Source organism: Phalacrocorax carbo, chromosome 6 (assembly GCF_963921805.1).
Source record: "Phalacrocorax carbo chromosome 6, bPhaCar2.1, whole genome shotgun sequence".
Taxonomy (NCBI): Eukaryota; Metazoa; Chordata; class Aves; order Suliformes; family Phalacrocoracidae; genus Phalacrocorax; species Phalacrocorax carbo.
In genome coordinates, this window is record NC_087518.1 from 52,023,563 (window position 1) to 52,045,963 (window position 22,401).

The 22,401-nt window shown below is 43.1% G+C and overlaps 1 protein-coding gene across 8 annotated transcripts in view; it reads right to left on the bottom strand.

Moving 5' to 3' along the window:
- The window catches only part of PTPRF (protein tyrosine phosphatase receptor type F), a 394,909-nt gene that overhangs the window by 281,567 nt on the left and 90,941 nt on the right, over positions 1-22,401 (bottom strand). For 6 of the 8 annotated variants that reach the window (XM_064455283.1, XM_064455287.1, XM_064455282.1 and 3 more), the window contains exon 2: positions 16,954-17,034. The exons of the other annotated variants lie outside the window; for them this stretch is intronic. The gene's annotated coding sequence lies outside the window, so the exon portion shown is untranslated. The remainder of the gene's footprint in view (positions 1-16,953; positions 17,035-22,401) is intronic. 8 annotated transcript variants of the gene reach the window in all.

A 22,401-nucleotide genomic window follows, 5' to 3' on the forward strand; every position in this document is an offset into this window, starting at 1 on the left:
CAAGCAGCACCACTACATCTGATAAAGACCTATTAATGAGGATAGCCCCTCTTTCAAAAGGTGCTTTTGAGGATCCGCCTCCTTTCTCAGCCAGACCAAAGACTATGTCTCTGCCCTGTCGCATCATCGCGGCTAACGGCAGTGCGGAGGCAAGACAGGACATGTAATTCCCTAACCATTGGGGAAAACAATGGAGAACAGCTCATGGAGAGTGGATTATATTCTTGAAATGTCTTTAAACATTTTCCCATTTATTCTGGGAAAAGGTTCAGAGCCAAGCGTTCATCAGCAAACTCTGCTGAGAACAATACAAGTTGGCACATGCTTTGCATCCAATCCTCAGATGATGCTTCCTGGGCGACAGGTGTTCAAGGCAATGAGGCTGTACCCTTCCAAAATACTTATTTTCATATAGTTTTAATAGAATGTTACAAAGTGACCATAATCAGGCCCCCGCCCCGAGCCTACAAATTACTGGTCAACGTGCAAAAAATAATGATGCAACTGTGGAAAATGGATATTTGGTAAAATAAGTAACATGAAGAATACATTCTTTCTCTCTCTTTACCAAGTGATTCAACAGAGGGATCAGAGGCTCAGATTTCAGCAACAGATGTTTAATTTTGAAGGCTTAGTCCTTCCTGGCCAAGAACTTTGACATTTCACTAGATTGGCTTATTGATGAAAATAACAATATGTATCCCAGGTAACTTTTGTTTTCAAATAATGAGATCGTAATTTGACTTGCAACATACTTGCTATTCCTATATCACCAATGAGCATGGTCTTCATTATCAGCTTCCAAAATCCTCTTTATACAATCTGGTTCTTCGGCACCATGTGGTTTGTGCTCACAGTGGCACCGAAATGCCTCCCCTTAAAACACTATTCCCAGTTCAAAACTGTCGCAATGTAGTTAAAAACTATACAAGGAAAAGAAAACAAGCTGCACTGTACAGCTTTCCTGCACTATGTAATTGACTTAGTAATTCCCATAAACCCCAGTGAGAAGTTACCGGTTTGTCATTCTATTCTCTTCCACGCTCCAGATTTTGGGAAAACGCGTTGAAGTGGCTGATTTACTAATCCTGCCCTAGGTACTACTGCAGTAGCAGATGCCATCTAGCCCATGAGAATAGTCTCGTCTGACGGAGCAAAATGCAACTACAAAGCTAGTCTAAATTTAGTGCAGATCAACCACCAAGGAAGGAACGTTTATGAAGGCATGGGAAAGGTCTGTGTTACCAGTACAGATGTGACCCAAATTTCTCATCTATACCAACATGAGGTGCTAGTAGGTATAACATAAAACAGTGAAATATGGATACACACAGAGCCTACTATATCTTAGTATGATTGCTGGAACCTCCATTAAGGTCATAAATATAGTGATAGCTGAAAAGAAGTTCAACAGAGGGTTAGATATTCTCCCGGTAGGAGAAAATGCTCTTAACAACTACCTGTGGGATTATGAAAATAGGCTACTTAAGTATCTGCTGCTGTTAGTGATATTGTACTGCCTGCCAGATCTATGAGAGTTTTCACTTTGAACGCAGCTTGGAGTGCTTTTTCTTTTATCAAGGGAGCATAAACTAATCTTTGGGGAGGACAAACAAAGCAATCTACCCAGTGTGGAGAACGGACACACTCATTAGCCCATGAGGAACATTAGTAACTTGTGGTATCAGCACATTATGGGAGAGACAGTCATTACATCATTACCGTTGTCACTTGTGAGCATGAGTCGCGTGGACAGGGGTGGCTGAACACAAAGACATCACCTACCCAAGGACCTCACCAACCAACCACACATAAGTGCCATGAGAAGCAAAGGGGGATTCCCGCAAAGAGGGATTCCCGCAAAGAGGGATTCCCGCAAAGAGGGATTCCCGCAAAGAGGGATTCCCGCAAAGAGGGATTCCCGCAAAGAGGGATTCCCGCAAAGAGGGATTCCCGCAAAGAGGGATTCCCGCAAAGACCGCTGCTGAAAGCGTTCAAAGAACAAGAAAATTGTGCCCAACCATCACATGTGATTCTTTTACCTGAAACTACACATTTTTCTTCTATTTTCATGCTAATTTGGCAACTTTTCTTCCTTTACCTGTGAAGGAGCTGCTATATTTAAGTGTTATGGAATTTACCATTCTCATTCTTTCACCCCTGCCACATCGCTGGCATAAAGCTCCCTCTTAATTCTAAAAATGCTTCATACAACCTTGTTGCATTCACATGAAGACTTTCAGGATCATCAATAAGGCCAAGAAGCACAAGATGTGTCTACTAAACCCAGAATTACAGATTGCATCTAAGGTTTCTAGAAAAAAAGGTTTGAGTGATTAACACATAACTATTTCTAAAATTAAACAACCGCGGAGAAACAGTGCTGCTTAGTGAAACTGAGAACTCCATACTACCAAAAATTAGAGGTAACTATAACATATATGTAAAGGGCACCTTTATGTTTTCTCGATTTGTAACACTGACATTTGAATTCCTAACACTACACTGATATACCACATTATATCAAATGTGCCAACAACTCTATTCTGAATCACCTTGAAGGCTTGCAAAACAGGCCTGTGTTTGAACACATTTATCTTTTTCCTTACGTTCTTTCAGCTATTCACCAAGACCACAATGTATACTTCTGGAGTCATAATTGGTCACCAAAGCAACAGCTTGGATGCCAAAAAGCAGGATTTCAACTCGACTGCGCATGGTGGCGGGGAGAGAAAGGTGACCACAATGCCTCCATTGTAGCCTTGATCCTGTGACTCAGCCCCACGGCGAACTACAAGTCGTTCATGTGCTGAATCCAAAATGAATAACTGGGAAGGCGACTGAAAATGAGACTTTGTTTTCTTTTAACTTCTGTTCCTCGTACTAATGGCCTTTAAAAGGGTCTGGGCATTAATCTTAGGCAGTAGCAAGAGAGAAGAGAAAGATCCCTGGCTAGATTTTCATGTCTCCAAGTGGGTTGAAAATAAAATAAAATAAAATAAAATTCCCTCTTTAATCAATTCTCTTGAAGTTGTCAATTTTCTACTTATTACCAACCCTCACAAGGGGAGGTTTGCACCACAGTGCACAGTACTGACACTGACAGTAGGTCTTGAGTTCCTTCCCCACAAGGAAAAACCAGACACATACCAGAGGCCTTTTCTCATGTTGTCAGCTAACCGTGGCTGTATGGAAGGTGAAAAAAAATACCCACTCCTCATAATTCTATTGTTTAACCTCTTACAAAGAGCTTATTTTTTTTCCAGCTGATATTCTGCTAAGCGAGGACTGAGAGGGGATATTTGTTTTCAGGTCTTTTCCGCCTATTTAGTGATGCCCTTTTCCTCCTGTACTCCAAAGGCAGCTGTTCATCAGGTTTCACAATCCAGCTGAAAGAGGTTAAATTAAGAAATTTCCCTTGCTTGCCTCCTCTGTTTAAAACGTGTTACACTACTCCCTTCACAGTTTGTCGTTCAAATACTGCAGCTACTAAATAAATACGTATTTATGCACATACACACATTATTAGAAATATTTACATTAATTCAATTGTAACAAAGAAATCCTATCCCAACCAGACCACGGGTCGCCACTAGTTCAGCTGTTGCGGAGCCAGCACAGCGCTGGCAAGCCCAGGACAGAGGATGAGGATGTTTCACCAACATTTTTCCTGCATGCCCACTCCACCTAAGCACCAGCACACTTGGACCACCCCAGCAGCCATGAATACCCTTCTCCATCACACCCATCCACATGGCTCTGACACTACTGCTCGGGAGTAAAGAGGGATGAAGGGCGATAGCACTGTGAGGGCAAAACATCCCTCCTGGCAGAGGCTGGCAGCTAGCTGGGCACGTAGACAGACGAGACCGGCAGGGCAGGATGGGGAGCACCAAGAGCACCGGAGACCTGCCAACCCCGGCACCCTGCTGGCAGTTTTCACAGCTGCCCTGGGTGTAGTGAAAGTGCTGCTCTCCTCCAGATCCCAGACTAACAGCACAGCTTTCCAAAAGGCATCTAGCACACGAGACTTTCACTTTCAAGACCTCCAAGCAGGTCCCAGCTGCTCCTTTTAAACCTGCCACTGCCACATGTCACACATTTGCTCCGTTTCCCACCTGTAGGAAGGGGGCTGCAGACAAATGGCATCAAACACCAGAGCAGCAAAAAGCTTCTGCTGTAACATTTCGAACCAACAGATTAAGAAAGATGGTCTGTCACAAAGTGACCAGCATTAACCCTGACAGCCCCAGAAATATCAGGCATTAAGGAACAGTACAAAGGATTAAGAGTCAGCCTTGAAGGCTTTCAGAAGTGAATTGACTACAGTTTTTCCTCTCTGAGGTTTCTACAGCTGGATACACGTTGAAAGCATACGGCCTTACCAGCAGAACAAGACAAAAAGCAAAGCCTGTTTAACATCTCCGTAACAAGTCTGCAAAAGTCTTGGCGTGCACTGCAACCAAAAGGCAGGCCAGGATTTCTCAGTTTTCTTTCTAGAATCACCTGAAACAGATGAGAGTTTTACCTACATAGATAAGATAACAAGCCATTACCTCATTCGTATGAGTTAACACTTAATAAAAGATTTGATTTGACCTCATTATAGCTGCATTGGAGAAAGGCATCACAACATCAGTAAATAACAAAACAGTTAACACCAGCACTCGCCAAAATGCTTCATCCATATCTGCCATCCCCAAATACCTCACAGTCTGCAAATGGGATGGTTTTATTGTTTTTAAATACACAGAGGCATGTATTCCTTAATTATACTTTAAGCCAAGAACAAAGGTCGCACATAGGCTCTTAGCAAGAGGCAACCATCCAGCCACTGTATGTTCTGTAAACAACTCCCATCACTTCAACAATTACCAGTAGACCTTTAGACTTATGCATCTCTTGGCCCCTTTCATATTGGAAAAACATCATTAAAACAGATTAAGATTGCTATTCCAGTCAGACCGCTTATCTAATGCTTGAAGAAAATGTGTACCTGCAATTCTCTCCTTCAAAACAAATGATAAAATCGACTGTTACTTCAGACTCTTAATCTTGGAAGACAATATTTTCTCTAATCAGAGACTACTAAATCTACTCTCTCTTCTATTAAAACTATGTATTTGCATAATCACAAAACTGTTTCAAAGAAACATTTTTAGGGTGGATAAACAGAGTTGTATGTGTTCAGATACGCTAAATTAGATGAAATAACTTTAATAAGAAAAAATGTACATGAAGTACAGTTTTACAATTAACATCTGCTTTATCGTTTTTGTAAGATGACATTTAAACTATATGCATGTATCAGAGCCCTTTATCTCACAATGCCATTTTCCCCTAGAGTGTTCATGTCTCACTTCAATAAAATACCAGCACACAAGGGCCTGAAACCAGCTTTACCTGCAGCAGAGAACTCCCAGACTATCAATTTGTAAAAGCACTGGAAAAGCAGCAAGAATAATATTGACAGATGGGCTCTCCCACACTTCCCCTGCAAAAGCCTCTGCTCTGGCACCACCTTCCCCACAAACTAGTCATTGGAGAGTTGTTGGATAATGATCCATTTCAGACTTTCAGACCTCAAAAAAGTAGGCATGGGTTATTTCAGGTTTTGAGGTGGGGTTTTTTTCCATCATCCATGTCCCCCCTCCCCCCAATAAACTGAACTTTGACTCATACTTTTAGGAAAAGATAAACTTAGCCATCAGCATAATTCACTTCTTTCTCTAGAGCTTCAAAAACACTTGGGGATTTTACCCAATGCGTTAGATGTCCAGAGCCATTTCCAAAACTCTGAAGCTCCAACCGATGGGCAACACTCATCCACAACCAGCGCTCGGGGTGTTTGGCCACTGAAGCATTGGCAAGTCTGCGGACTGCAGCATCACCAAGCCTACACTTTTGTTTTAAATTTCTTTCATCTCATTTGCACTCCCTCCTTCTAGCTGAAGTAGCAGACAATACCTTTGGGTCTTCTTGAAAAATCGCCCTGCTATAGTGGTCCAAAATTAAGGAAAAAAAGTGAAACAAAATACCAACTCAGTTCAACAGAACACTGGCCGTCCTACTTCCACTTCACAGGAGGAAGCCAGGGATGTACTGGGGGAACAGAGCCATCCATTCCCACCTTATCTATGGGCTGTGGTTTTAACCTTGAGCCTGCATTTAAATTGAGGGCTCTCATGAAACAGCAACAGGCACCCCTGACCTCAGGACGTCAGTGTCCTTGCCAGCAGAAGGTGCATCAGGTTTGTTGCCATTAGCAGGTGTGTTTAATTACTGCTATTACAGGCAGCCAGGGAAGGGCTGCAAGGTACCTACTCCTCAAAGAAAAAAAGGCAGCACAGATCATTTTCGCAACTGTAAATACTTTGCCATCTGCAGAGTCATTGGAATTAAACAACTATTTTAAAAATGCTCGTTTGTTCCTCCCTGACCACACCATGTACACAGGCACCTACGCTGACCGTATCACCATGGTATCCTCAGCATCTCCATACCTGTGGTCTGATCGACGCGCCACACAAGGTAAATACAAAGAAATCTAGGCAGAGGGGCATGCTCACAGGTGGAGCACACAGAACACCTAAACATAAAAACAAACAATACTTCACCCAACTGTTATTTTTATCCATACATAAATAGTAGCACTCAGAAAGTAAACCTCCTGCCCTGCTCTCATTGTAAGACTACGAGAAGATAATTATTTAGCACTGAAAAGGACAACAAATTTCTTAAGAGCCCCACTGAAAGTTTGAGCCCCACACAGAAAGTGGGCTGAAGCAAAGCAGAGTGTAAGAAACTCAGCCATGCAAAGGGCTCCTGCAGATACAACGATTTCCAATCAATTAGGCCACTGTATAATGGACACAGCTGCCAATGTCTGCTCTGATGCCAGGAAGCAGCAGACGGTTTGGAATTAGCACCGGATCTCTAGGCAGTGCTAGGGGCTGCACTGAAAATGTATATGGTTTTCCAAAAACTGTATATGGCTTTCAAAAAAAATTAAAAGTAGGGTACCAGGACCAACAAATTCAGCATAAAAAAGTTAGTTCAATTCAGCATTTTGGAAAAATTCCACTTGAGTTTCTGTCGTGGCAGTGGCCCAGCCCCTGTGGCGGGCAGGCAGCTCTGCCAGCAGCCGCTCCGCCGGGCCAGGAGGTGTGGGAAGACTCTGCCCTCTCCTGCACTTGGAGGCAGCAGGGCTGAGCAAGAAGGTGCCACAGCCAAAGCAGCTCCAGGGACATCCAGAGGGGTGAGTGCTCCTGGACCTTCCGGGGAGCCACGCTCCTGCTGCAAAAAACAAGCACACGTGTTGGAAAACTGAGATTCAGAGATGCTCTCCTGCTTCTGAACAGGTGTCATGGGTTTCTCTCTTCACTGGACTCACTACTTGCTCTGATCTGATTCAGCTTTTCAAAGGACAATGAAAACTCCTGACTTCCAAACAAAAAAGTTAAACAGATCTTCTGTGCTTCAGAGTAGGTGGTTAAGCTACAAAGAGTTATTCATTCTCCACAGTCACTGGCCATTGCCATTCCTGTAACAGCGTGATACCCATCTAACACATACAGACACCGATGTGCGTTAATTTAATCCACAGGTCCCTCTGCCCCTGAATGAAGGACTGGCTTTAACCCTACGCTGCTGCTGCAGTGACAAGAAAAGCTCTGGAGGAGCAATGGAAAGAACTGGTTTCTCCACCTGAAAGCACCCATAATTAGGAAGTGATGGATGTCGCAGTGAGTGATGTTTTTCAGGAGCTCTCTCATCTGTAACTGCACTGTTTTCAGATAAAATAACCCTTTCTGTCAGGCAGTGTCAGGAATGTCTACAGCCAATCAGTCACTGCTATCCAGCAAAAAATATGACGTTCTTGTCACAACATCCGTAGCGTACGTTGTATCAGCCCTTCTTCAAGTACCTTACCAGTTAGGGTCTCCAACTCCAGCAATGCCAGGAATTCGTCCTCCTGAGATAAAGAGATCAACTGAAACTTCCAAAAAACTCAACCCCGTTACATGTGAAACAGAACTTCGTTTCAATAAAATACCTTTTACAACAGCATTAAATGGTATTTGCCATCTGGAGTTAATGTCTATCAAATAAAACTTGGGAGAAAGCCCCACTCGCCACTCCTGCATGCTGGCCAGCAAAGCGGAACCACTGCAAGAAACAGCTTGGAATAAAGTCAACAAGATAAGCAGTATCATTTCAGACTTGGACACCATAAAAATTCACACTGTAGCAACTTCATTTACAAGACTTTAACAAACATTAAACGAGGAGAACAAATATCTAACACAATTAATTGAGATTACACATATGGCTGTAAATCTCCAAGACACTGCAGGTGCCAGGAGAGGCTGGCCCAACAGGGAGGATGGGGCAGCTCCGTAACTGCGTGACACTATGAACTGTCACAGCTGTCATGGGAAATAACCCCTTGACCACCACACCTCCGAACAAGGTGGCCTTGCCAGCTTAATGGCACCAGTTCAAAACCACACCAAAACAAAAAAACCCATCAGCATGATTAAGGAAATGGGGACAGATGAGCCAGACAGGCCATTAGTCTTTGGGAATGCTTTATGTGGTCACCTGTCAAGTAGCCAGGCTATGTTTTTAAGTGATTAAAACAGACCTCATCAGAAACCTTAGTGTCAATTTCTCAGTATTGCAACCCAGAAAACCAATCATATCAAATTGTTGCTAAGGTTCATGCAATAGACGACCACTCCAAACTGCAACACACTCCCCTTCTAGAAGTCACCTCACCAAACTTGATGAGGCTTAAGAGAGAGTTAACATTTCATTACCTAAGGACCATTCTTGATCTTTAAACATAGCCAATGTATATTAATATTTAACTACTGCATGCTAGAGATTGCATATCACTATTACAAGCTCATAACTATTACTTTTGCAAAACACTAGGAAGAAATAGACACTGAAGTCACTGATCACATGTTTTCTATTTATTGTGATGGGAAATAATCAGCTTCTCTGATTAGGTACATGTTTATTATATTACGAGGCAACAATCTCCTTTGAGCACCCAATCCAGTACATGTGCTTGATGCAAAGGTTTCTTAAAGGCTATGAATTTAAACACCTGTATCTTAGAAAACACACTGGTGCTTCTAACAAAAGAAAATGTTGAAGCACTGAATAAATTTAAACATTTGATTACAGTGTTTCCTCTTGAAGCCTGATTGAGAAAACAAACATTTCTATGTTATTGAGAGACGCTACTCAAAGGGAAGCAATCTCAGTAATACCCGGCCCTTCTGAACAGTTGATTAACGTTACTGGGAGGAGCCCTGCTACTGACCTGAGAGACCTATCATTCAAAAATTTCATCCTCCAACGAAAATGAGGATGAAAGTAGTTTATTGAACCTCAGAATAAAGCAGGTCCCTAGTCCAAACCCCTGCTCAAAGCAGGGGTGACTCTGAAGTCAGACCACGCTGTCCAGAGCCTTGCCCAGATGATTTTCAAGTACCTCCAAAGGTAGAAGTGCCACAAGCTCTTTGGACCCTTGTTCCAGTGCTCTTCACCCTCAAGTTGAACTTTCAGAACTTCTCTTGCTGCATCCTGAGAACTTTGCCTCTTTTCCATTCCCTGTGCTCCCCCTGGAAGAGCCAGCCACCACTCGGGTTGGTGACCCTCCCTCCCCCGGGCTTGGGAAGCACTGCTCCCTTGGCTCCCGCTTGTACATCTCCTGCTCCAGCCTCCGGCCAGCCATACAGTCCTCTGCCTGATTCACTACAGTTTTCGGCACCTTTCTTGACTTGCCCATGCTTTTCTCATATTTGTGATCGCCGGTGGGATCCAAGTTACAGCTTTACCATAAACTGGGAAGGCTTCTTGTCCATTTCTTGGTCAAGACAGCAACCGATCACTCGGTCTCCTCATCCGCAGGCTCATCAGGCCCAGCTCCAACAAGCTCCACATCTCATCTGTCCTCCAGACCTCAGCCACATCTGGGGATGCCCTCAGCCAACCCACACTCCCTGACATACCATCCCTGCAGCTGGACACAGCTCCAAGTCTAGGGCCTGAGCAGCACTGACCACAGCAGAACCATTACCTTTAATTACAGTCCACTTAATGCACTCAAAACGGAGGTTATTCCTCTCTGCAATGGTTAGCTTGTGCAGGTGGTGACCCAGCCCGTGTCCCAGAGTGCTCTTCCACGGCTGTGCAGCCTAGCCACATCCTCACAATTTTTTATTTCCTCATTTCAGCTCCTTTCTCATACACTGCAGATTTCCAAACATTTTTTTCAGTCTACCATAGCCATTTAATTCTGAACTATGCTTCACAATGCTTGAGCCCCTCTCAGTTTGGGCTTACTTACAGATTTACTAAGTATTCCCTTGTCCACATCAGTAAAGAGAACAGCAAATAAAGCTCAGCCCAAGACAAACAGGGGTGTATTCACACGATTCCTCATGCCACCCCCCTTCTTCCCCTGATTTTCACAGCAAGTTATAGGTAACTACTCTTCAAACACAGTCTTTAAACAGTTACTTGTTTACCGTATAATTAAATACATACATTTCCCTATTCCACAGAAATGCCACAAGAGGTTATGTCAAAAGTTACTGAAGTCAAGGTAACATCACAAGTACTGCTCCTCCCAGTCCTTATCATATTATCCTCCAGATTCCTAGAAACTGATTAAAAAATTCATTCAAATTCTCCAAGCACTGTGGTTACACTAACTAGGCTGTAATTCCCTGGATCTCCCTTTTTTTAAAGGCAGGTACTGCATTTGCCCTTTTCAGCCCTCCAGGACCTCTCTTGCTCTTCACAATTTCTAAAAGATAATTGTAAATGGTTCAAAGGTTGCTTGGCTAGTTGCTGGTGTACCCTAGGGCAAATTTCATCAGGCTCTGACTATTTGAATACACCTATCTTATCTACTTTTTCTGATCTATCCTTTACTCTGCACTTTACTCCTCTCACCTTGTTTAAATTAATTTTAATTAATGCGAAGACACACTCAAGCAATACAATAACTACACGAAACCCATTTAACATTTTATCTTTCAGGTATAATGTTGGGGGGTGGGGAACAACAAAAAAACAGACTATTCATCTACCATGACTCTGGCTTTTTGGAGATGTAGAACGTTAAAAAAAAAGAAAAGCCACCACCACGACCAAGCCAAATTAAAGACTTTATATGGCTTAGACCAGCCCTCAGCTGAGATGTCCAAAGGGAAAACATTAAGAAATGTCCATAAACTCCTTGTCTGCAACTGAAGACTTAAAGAGAAATTTAACTGCATTTTAAAAGGTACTCTAAGTGACTAAACCAGCGTGGTTTTTGTTCGATACATTTTAAAAAGTCAACACTTCCCCAGCAGATAAAACATTTGATAATCAAATGCATGATTTCCTGTACATTCCCTCAGTTATCCAGCACTGATCATTGCTGGGGTAGGGTACCAAATTAGACTGACCACCGGTCCAAACCAGCACAGCAAGTCCCACTCCTCTGTGAACACAGACAGGTGTCTTGAAGCACATTACAATTTTAATGCACCCATCTGTTCTAGCTATAATTTACCTTTCATCAACTGGAAATTACCATCCTCATAGCTGAGACATGACAACTTATTACAGGAGCATAGCTAGTCTGCTTCTATGCAAAGCAAAACAGACAGCCTTAGATCATCCTCTGTGATTTCTATTTTGTTTTTCAGCAAAATGAACTAGACACGGTTGTGTGCTGTTACCACATCTCAGCTGAAGCACAGTAACTTCTTAAACTGCTCCATTTCCATCCTCAATGACACATCAGTCTCTGCTCTGTGATCCCCTAGGCAGAAGACGCAATGTTAATGGATATTCTCACTGTCATTCTCAAAAGCAGTTAGTGATTTGAATGCCTCAATTTCTAGTGTATCCAACCTGAAATACTTTAAAAGGTCCAATTTTCAGGAAATGATGAACACTCAAAAACTGCTGGGTAGTGGTTCCCCCTCTCCCCTGCGCAGTGTTTAAATCCAGAATCTGCTTTACCTTACGTTTCTACCTAGAAAATCCCATTGCAAGACTGAAACTCTAGTACCAGTCAAAAAGGAGGAAAAAAATCTTTCTTTTCCTAGCTGTGATTAAAATGCAACAAATCCATACATTCTTCCAGTTACACAAAATACAGCAGTCTACTCTTTAATATGGGTCTGTGAGTATTTTCCTCCAAAGTGATCCAGTGAAAACCTCCTTTCACAAAATACTATAATCAGCTTTTAGTGAAACCTGCTTTACTGGACATAACTTGATTTCCAACACCGTCAGGCCAAAAAAACCCACCCAGTATTTCCAGTCCCTGTATGCTTGTACTTGTTCTTACTACAAATGCAACCACCAGTAACCCTGTCTTGCTGCCTGCCTCCCCTGAAAAACAGATCATAATTAGCAGAATCCTTGGAAATCGTCCTGGAGTTAATGATGAACAGAAACAAGGTCTGAACAGGGAGAAAAGTCAGACCAATGAAATACTGATAGTATCTGCTGCTCTTCCTTATTCTGTTAGTGGAAAAATTCAGCCTCTATTTTAGTCAGAGGAGTTCGGTATCACACAATTGTTCAATCACAGCTCGGCAAACCTCATTATTTCAGGCCCCTTTAGAAATCCAGAAATTTTGCCTGAGAGTACGACGGGATGTGTGGCCGCTTGGTGTGGCACTCTGCCCCCAGGAATGGCACAGCCCGTGCTCGTGCCCGGCACAGCCCCAGGAGCTGGCACAGGCACCGGGAGCCCCGGCACAGTCACAACTGTGCAGTGTTTAATCCACCGTCCCGTTGGGCTCTACTTCAAACCAGAACTCTAACCAATACTGGCTGGTTTCAGCCAAGCCTATGCTGATAGTAGATAGAACGAAACCAAGTTAATTAGAGTTAAATGTATCCTCAAAGGACATCTCAGTACCAAAACTCCTTATGCACATTAACTTATGTACATGTATTTTTAATGAGTTTAGCACTTGTCTCGGGTTTAGAAAACACATACACACATGGCGTGGCAGCTATTCAAACCCATTGCGCCAGAGTGCGAGCAAGTGCTGACTCTGTGAGATGACAAAGTTATGGTGATTCTACCTTTATTGCATAACCCTCAGAAAGCTAAATTAGTTAAATAGGTAAAGGGACAAAACAAAAGCCACCCACCAATATACTGATTATATAAGAGAAAAGGAAATGACAATGACCAGAGGGCTAAAGCTTATGTTCAATTTTGCAAATATCGTTAAATCTTGTACCATCTCCAGCTTCTGCTGATGCTTTTTTGTAAGTACATTTTTTAAAACATATATCCCTGTAGACAGCTAAAACATACACCTTCAAAGCAGAAGAGAATTTTACTAGTCCGAATTTGGAGCTTTAAACCCCACCCTTCCCTCTCCACACACATTCTCCAACACACAGCATGTGAAACCAGGTAAATGGCCGGCAGTCATGCCCTTTGGGCTCCAGTATATTAAAGCACTCCACTCATTTGTAAGATAAAAGGACCTATAAAGACTCAAGTAAAAAAAAAAAAAATAAAAAAATACAGCCATACATAAAGAATGCTGAGCTATGCCAATGAATTCAGCCAATGCCCTTTCAAGGCTGTCATTTAAATAAAGCGAGAAAATACTGTTCACCATATTACAGTGAAAAGTAATGGGTAACTCGCAGTTTTGCATTAAGTATTGAAACGTTCTGGCCAATGTGGCATTAACACACAATCAAATCACTTTGAATCACATAAGCTTTGTGCCAGCATTTTGTAGAAATACATAACCTGTATTACAGAAAACACCCCACAACACATTTTCCAAAATGCAAATAAATTAAAAAATAAAAATATTTAAAGAATTCTAAGAGTGTGACCCAATGACACTGTTTAATACTTTAAAGTCAGAATGAAGAAAACTAATCGTGCAGAAGTCTCAGTTTTAACTGCAATTCCAGTGTCCAGCTTTCAGTGGTAATGTTGCATGTATAAGCCGCCCCCAAACCACCATCACATAGATATATAATTTTTCCCTAGCAATAGCCAAGTCAAATGGAAAATCCAGAGTTTGGTTTTTTGAATCATTTCAAGCAGTCTTCACTTTAATAAATTTATTAACTTCAGGACTGTAACATTCAAACGGAAACTTTTGGTGTTTTTGTATATCCCTGGAAAACCAACCATACAACAAATTTAGTTTAAATGAATGTCAAAAGACTCCTTCAGGATGCACTGCAGTCTCTAAACTCCTGAAAACTTAATCTGTATTCTGCTAATCTAGGTTACAGTTTGTCTTCAGGGGTTCTCCTGTAACATCATTCCTTGATGCTTTAGATTCAGCCTGACATGATTGAAAAGGCTTCCTCTTCTTTCTCCTCCTGTTCATCTGAACAGCAAAAGCACACTTTTTTTCAGGTTCCCCTCCCCTCTCCCCCCCAAATCAGATGGACTTCATTAAGGAGATTATTTTAAAAGAAAACCCTACAGATAAACTATGACTAGATCACGGAGATTCTGCCCAATTTATGTTCCAAAAAATTGATTTGCTTTAAAAGATGTTATTGCATGCCACTCAAACTGTACTTCAGACACATTTTGTATAGACTGAGTCTGTCATCCTTTATTTCTTAAAACCTGAGTTCACATAAAGAATGACAGAAGAACTTCTCAGGGTCAGCTGAAAGCATACATAACTGCACCTACCAGAAGAGCAGCGCTATAAAACTGAGAAGCCCTCAAGGACCACTGATTTGCTGAGGAGGAACATGACAAAGCTGCTGGCTCAGCTCCCGTGGAACAGTGTCACTGCTCTTGGTTCAGTGTTGTCACCATGGCTGCACCCCTGGGAGGATGTCACGTCTCCAACCTAGAACTGCTCTAAGATGCTTCCAAACACAGTATAAACCTTTATGCAAATGATGAGTTAAGAAATGAGAGTCCTAACGACAATAGAGGCTCTCCTGTAATTCAGATACTGTCTGGGTTTGCACGTCACAGGGTTAACCCACCGCTGGGATGCGCTCAGCCCTGCTGCCCATGCCAGCCTGGTTTTGTGCTGATGACTCCATGGGCCAGGTTAGTGTGCAAGGGATAGAGACTTGGCAGGGAACAGGGGATCTGACTTGGCTGTACCTCTGAGTACTCGGCACCCGTCACCTCCCCGCTCCCACCTCTCCCACAGGAGAGGGGGACACATCTTCAAATTCTGCTCTTCAGTGGGCACAGCAGCCCAAAGCATTTCTGCTCACACTTCACATGCATCCAAATGCAGCCCTGCCAAACCTGGGCTCACTGTTGAGGAAAACCAAGCATATGCCCTGCCAAGACATTCTTCCCTGCCCTGCTGTTTATGTGAAACGCTAGGTTTCTGAAACCAGCCCTCCCTTTCGTGCCATCTTTGCATAATCCCTCAGGTGGCACATCCCACCACCTGAGCACCATCTCCTACTGCACCTGCCACTGCCTGACCCAACAGCATCCATGCCTGGCAGAATCTATTCCAAAAGGCTTTCGGCCCAAAAGCTCGCTAGCAGGCTTTTCTCCACTCCCCAGGACCACACCAGCAGTACTTTCAAACATACAAACACAAAGACATACCTACTGTAAGTGCTTCTATCTCCACTTAAGCAACAAGACCCAGTTCCTTGTTTTAGAGAAATCCTGTTTGTTTCAAGCATCAGCATCTTAGCTAATGAGTTTTCGCTTCCCTTCTACACTCCACAAACACTGGGCTGAGTAACGCACAGCCTAATTGACTGTTAAGGTCACTGGCCAGCTCTTTAATCTTCTTTAGTACACTTTGAGACAGTTCATGAGTCATTACGGCTTCATTCTTGGGGACACAAAGACACATAATATACATTAATAAAGAGCATAAATGTGTGTATTTTACAGATTGCAAAATTAGAAAGATGGCATTAAGTATTTCTTAGCATGTTATTTTAATAATGTTGCTTATTTTAATATACAATAAAAATATTTAATTGTCAGAGCCCGCTGGTATCTTCATAATTTATAATGCTGCCGTAGCTCTAAGGAAATTCCTTAAGTAGTAAAAGTCACACTTTAAATACCAACTTGAAGGGAAAGGAGGACTCAAAGGAGACCTACCTTAAAAATTCCTTACTTGAAGGGGAAAAAGAAATATATTTTTCAAGCTGATATTCATATTTGATTTTATTATGTAAATTGTAATTCAGTGCACACACATGTCAGGAACTTTGTGATATTTTTGAAAGGGATCAGCATCAGTAATCAGACACTGAAATCCAATTTCTGGGAGAATCTGGGAGCTCAAAGTTGAACATTTTAGCTGGCTTGGAAAGATCTTTGAAAAATAAAGTTAAACAGTAATTATACATAAGTGTGCTTGAGAAACTTTACACCTGTCTTGACATGAATCAGATCTTTGCATGGATGATGAAATTCTTGGCATTGCTTTAGGTGATTGGGATGGCATTAGCTTAGGCAGGGTAAGAATTCAACAGCCACAAGCCTAGACAGGTAGGATAAAGGAGTTACTGACTCAAAAAGGCATGACAGCTTATCTGTTGAAAGTCTAAACATGTTAATCATTTAACATAAACAGATCTGCTGATATTTTTAGAAAAGCATTTCAAGTTGTAAGTAACAATGTTTAAAAAAAGGACACCAGTAGCCCTGATCTTATTTTTCACAGGTCCTCCCAGCCCCTTGCAGATTGTTTCTACTAAAACTCAGGCCGGGGGGGGGCGGGGGGGGAGGGAGGATGGACGGGCAGACGGAAGGAAGGCAGGCAGGCAAAGACAGGTAGCTGAGTTTGGGATTAGGACAACAAAGAAGTTGCTGGCAATCAGCTTTTGACTGCTGGCTCTGCTACGGACCCCTCCTGCAACCTGTATTTCCCTTTGCCTCAGTTCCCAGTCTGTAAAGTGTACATTGTAACGTTTCCCTACCTCACAGGAACGTTCTCAGAATAAATCCATAAATGTCTGGGAGACACTGAGACACCACTGTGACAGAGGCCATAAAAATACCTAGGAGAAAAAAAAAAAAAAAAAAAGCATAAAAATAAGCATCATAAATGACCATAACAGCAGAGACATTCACAGACTAACAGTAAAGTAAAGGTTAAACCTTCACTTAACAACACAAATTCTCCATCCTGGGGAAGAAGCTGTTAGGTTCAGCACATATTCCAATCCAGACACTCTCAAAACCGTGACAGCAAGGGACCGTTTCCTCGTTCTTACCCTACTTGGACACGAAACGATCATGACAATCCACCACCACACACAGATGCAGATAGGAAAGGTGTTTCCTTCACAGACCATTAGCTCAGGCCCTCCATGACCAGCACCACGTCGAAGAACCCTGACCACAGTGACGGACCCCAACATACTGACAACACCCTTCCTCAGTCTCCATATCCGATACCTACTACAGAACTGATTCCTCCAACAGTTGAAAAACTTCTAATTTTCAGCCTAACGTGTATTCCTGAACAGCTTTTATCCATTTGTTTTCATGCCAACATTGATCCAGCAGGTTAAACGCCTTTCCCTATCCCTGAAGTTTATTTCCTGAAAATAAAAATTAATTACACCACCTCCCTGTCAGGGCTAATTTTACTGCCCAAACCATGAAAGTTCTTGGAGTTTGCTCTCAAATGATTCTCCATCCTTGAGATTACCTACCTCCTCCACTACCTCACTTGGCCGTCTTCTGCCCAGCACCATCCCTGCAGCTCACTGTCACCTTGTGACTGCACAAAGTTGAGTTCTCCAGCACTGCCAGATGGTAACCCTCTCCATGCCACCCAGCTCAAAGCAAAAGTTTCTATATCCTAACGCCATGACCTTGCATGCTATCACCATGGATATACATCCCACTTCCATTGCTCTGGGTCTCAAGCTCTTCCTGAAAGATATCCTGACCCTTCACAGCCCTGACCGTGCCTCTTACCTGTCCTACCCACACCACTTTGAGCCCTCAGGGCACCGCTCCACGGTGCCAGGGACACTGCAGGGAACACGCACGGTCTCACAAAACCACACCTATCTTCAGTGTCAACTCAGCTCCACAACTGACGACTTGAGCTCAATTACACCGTTAAGCATTCTTTAACATGAGCCAAATGACTACAGCCCTCAGAAGGATAAGTGATTCAAAATTATGCAAATGCATAGAACACATTATTTAGTCTTTACCATTTACAAAGTACTCGTTTTGTAAACAGTTTCAGCACTCTTTCAGAGAGTGTGACCGCACCCTGAAATCCAGGTCTCTGGTGGTTGCTGCATCGTGCACCGACTGCATCCTCGTCGGGAGAGGGGAGGAAGGCCGCCCGGTTTGCTCCAGGTCCGAGGTGGGACGCGGGGCTGGGACAGCCTGCCCGCCCGCTGCCCCACGCACTCACTGATACCTCCACCTACCCTCTCCCTCACACGCTCCTTGGAGACCCTCTTCCATCCCCTCACCACCTGAGCTGACCAGGCCAACAAAAATCCCTTCACTTTTTTTCACCTGGGGGAGAAGGGGCGGTTCCCTCCCTCCTGGCACAGTGAGCGGAACCAGCTCATGAGCAGGTCCGACAAGCACCGGAGCTGGTAGGAGGGGAATGGAAAGCTCGCCCCTTCTGCTGGCAGTCTGCTGCCAGATCAGACCGGGACATATTGGAAACATCAGCCCAGGGAACCAGAATTCAGTCACCTTTCCAAGGACTCAGATCTGTTTAAAATTGTGCTCTAATAACCTTGACAAACAAATATATTATGCAATTTTATGTTATGCAGCGTTGACTTCAATGACTCTGTAGCAGTGCTTACTCTACTATATTTACTTCTGGCACACCCTGGCAGTATTTGCTCCAGTCATTCAGAGCGTGTTCCTGTTTTAAACCTGGAGGTCTTACCCTGCCAGGATCTATGCGCAATGCTCCTCAATATGCTTTTCATAACTTTCACCATGTCGTCACTCTTTCTTCTGTCCCTGCAAGCTCCCTTGTCTACATTATAAGCGTTTCCCCCTCTCATACAGGGTCCCAATTTTCTACCCCAGCATCTCCCAATCGGTGTCAGGTCACCAATACCCACCTTTGGCTGTCCCACACTGTCAGCCTCCACCCCTCAGGACAGAATTCTAGAGAAGCACCCTGGAACCTCCCAGCAGGCTCCCTGGGATTTGAGGAAAACCCTCTTTTAGGCAGGCACACGTCCACCTTGATGCCCATGACCAAGACTAACATACTAAACAAACAGAAGATAGATTACACAAATCTGTTTTCTCCCTTCCTCCAACCACTAACATGATGACCATTTCAGTGCAGGCTCTTTTCACTCTCTTCATCAGCTAGTCTTTGTTGCAAGAATGGCAATCACATCTGAGTGGAATCCATCCAGCAGTAAGTGCTTTGTTAAATCCCAGGACACGTTGTATACAGAGGATACTTAAGCTACTTAAATGGCAACCCTTTATTAAATGCATAAAAATGCTTGAAATTTCTGTAAGCCAACAATTTAAATTCATATCCTCCCTTACACATATCAGTCTCTGCTGCTGATTGTTATATTGATTTTTATGCATGTTTTTAATTTATTCTTTGGAAACCCTATGGAATTTCCTATAGTTCTAACACAGATAGTTACAGTCGTCTATGGTACACATATATGTATTTCACTAAAACTCCTTCATCCCAAGATTGTAGGTAGATTTTTGCATTTGCATAGCAGGGGCAGTTCAAGACAGCTATTCTGAGCTACACCACAGTGGCACTACTGCTAGAAAAGGAAGAGGAAACATGCCACCAATAAAAAATAATAATAATATTTTTAAAACTACAACAAAACAACAAAAAAAATCCCCAATGCTTTTCTACACTGGAAATATATTAAGACTGAGACAGAAAGCAAAGAATCTTAAGATGAGGTTAGAAAATACTCCCAGTCATACACCAAGCACTCTTTAATATGCAATTTAAGACCTCTGGAAACCCCTGCCACAACAGGGCCTGTGCACACTGGAAGGATCGCTTACACCCTGAATTTCTTTGCATCTGTTTGTCTGACATGTGTATTTAAAATTGTACACTGATTCAAGTTTTGGATGTCATAGCCAACTTTATAAAACAGATATTCTGCTTATACAGAGAGAGGGCATATCAACATTAGGCATTTGCTCTTGAGGATTAAACATTAACAGAAAAATTTAATCAGCAATGACAAAAGTGGTAATGGCAGTTCACTGGAGGCAACTTCCTCCGTGAAGCAGGGTGCAGTCTCCATCACACTAATTTAGGTTTCCAGAAGCCTAAAGTGACTAAAGAGAGACCCACACCAATAGGAATTTAGCACACTAAATCACACCTTCCCCCTTTAAAAAATTTCCCAAAATGCAACCAGCTTCCCCTCCACCCCCAAGTTAAACTCAAGGCCAGCAAGTGCAACAGAGGCTGCCGAGAGCTTCCTTGCCGTGCACAGCAAGGACGATGCTGCACATCCCCCTGCAGCACCCTGGAACAAGAGCTCAGCACCTACAGCTGCACCCAGGCATCTCTGCAACCAAAAGCAGGAGTGCCACCACCACAGATTTTGCCCATTTCTGTGTGTCAAGCCCAAAAGAATATTTTCTGAAACTCTTCTAAGGCTACTTTTCAATCTATGTGACAGTATTTACTGAACAGACAATACCAGTAGCCACAAGCATTTCACACAGCACTGACAACAGCAAGGAATTCCTTGTTCCTTGGTAAGCTCCCATGCTGGCTGACACAGCAAGAAGCACTGTGAGAAGCCAAGAAAAGCCACAACTTATCACAAGAAAATGGCAAATTGTGAAGAACCTGTATCGCGAGGTTAGCTGCCTAGGCACAGCTTTAATAGAGCTCTATAAATGCCTCAGTCTAATACTGACAGAGGTTAAAAACCTATTATCTTTCCCAAATGACAGTGTGAACATATGTTCAAACGAACACCCCGCCCCACCATGCTACAAAGTAGATTCTGCTCTTTCAGTTCCACAAATACAAACCACAGGGAGCATTTTAAATGAAAGCATGATGAAGATTACATTAGGCAAGTTTGATCTACTGTAAAACACTCGCGCACAACATTAGGAGGGAGAACAACCTTTAACACCTGCTTTCTCTTCAAACATAGCATTATCTCTGTGCATGGCTTGGCTCTTAATAGGATGAAATCTCAAGCTAAATTGCATGGCTTACTCCACCAGCAGAGAATACTTTAAATGTTTGAGACCTAGTGGCCCACTAATACTGAACTGGTGAGAATATTCTTCTAAAAATGTAATCGCTGCTGCACTGCCCAGCTGGCTGCCGCCCCACAGCACGGCTCCACGCAGCAGAGGTGGTTTTCACCCCGGTGTGAAATGTTGTGACACAAGCGGAGATGTGGCAGCTGGAAAAGGACTGTTCGATCCAAGCACTGTTGAAAGCCATCATCATAAATATTCACACACAGACTGATTTGTTTTCCTACCAATAGCACACTGTTATTCACAAATATTAATTAGTTTCTAAATACCACCTGTTACTCAGCCCTCCCCTCCGCTGCGTGCCACGAGGCTCCTTGGCTGAGGATGCTTGCAGCCCCTCCGTGCTGCTCAGAGATTTAATGATGTTAACTTCCAGAGCTCACTCAGCTACTGGGAGGAGAGGCAGGGAATAATTACTTACTTATGTCTTTCTCTGCTGACCTCTCTGGAGGATGAAACGAGCAGCTTTAATGGCCTCTGATGGGAGCCTGGTCCAGCCCGTCTCAGATGGGAAGGATGACGACTGCACTGGTAGGTCTTTGGAGTGGAGAATAGTTTTAAAGATCCAAACTTCAAAGATCTCAAAGAGGGGAGAGTTCAAGCTCAAACACTCTCCTCACTGGAGAGAGGAAAGCTTCTAATGCAATCACCCGCATTTCCAGTGATCACTCATGCTTTAGACAGAGCTGAGGCACCAGGAATTGCCTGTCACATCCCACAGTATAAATAAATCTCAGTCTGCCAGAAGGAAAGCTGTTACAAACCTAAGAAATTTTCTTTGGATTTCTTTACATCGCTTCCTCAAAGGATCTCTCTGAAGGTAAGAGGTACGGGTGTAGGCAGACAGCCAACACCACAAACACAGGATTCCTCCTCCCCACTAGCAATGGTGAATGTGTTCCTTCCTCCTAATTACATGCAGCACCCATTACACAAGGAAGTTTTGCACAGAATTGATGAAATTTGGCAGAACACTGATAAAATGCATGAGTTGATCACACACTTAAGGCTAAACAAGTGACACAGATGAACGAGTACTGTCTTGGTCTCTCTGCAAACCCTGAATGTAAGATCCCACAGACCTTGGAAACACACTCATCCAGCAGAGATGACTGCTGGATGTTGGCAAGTAG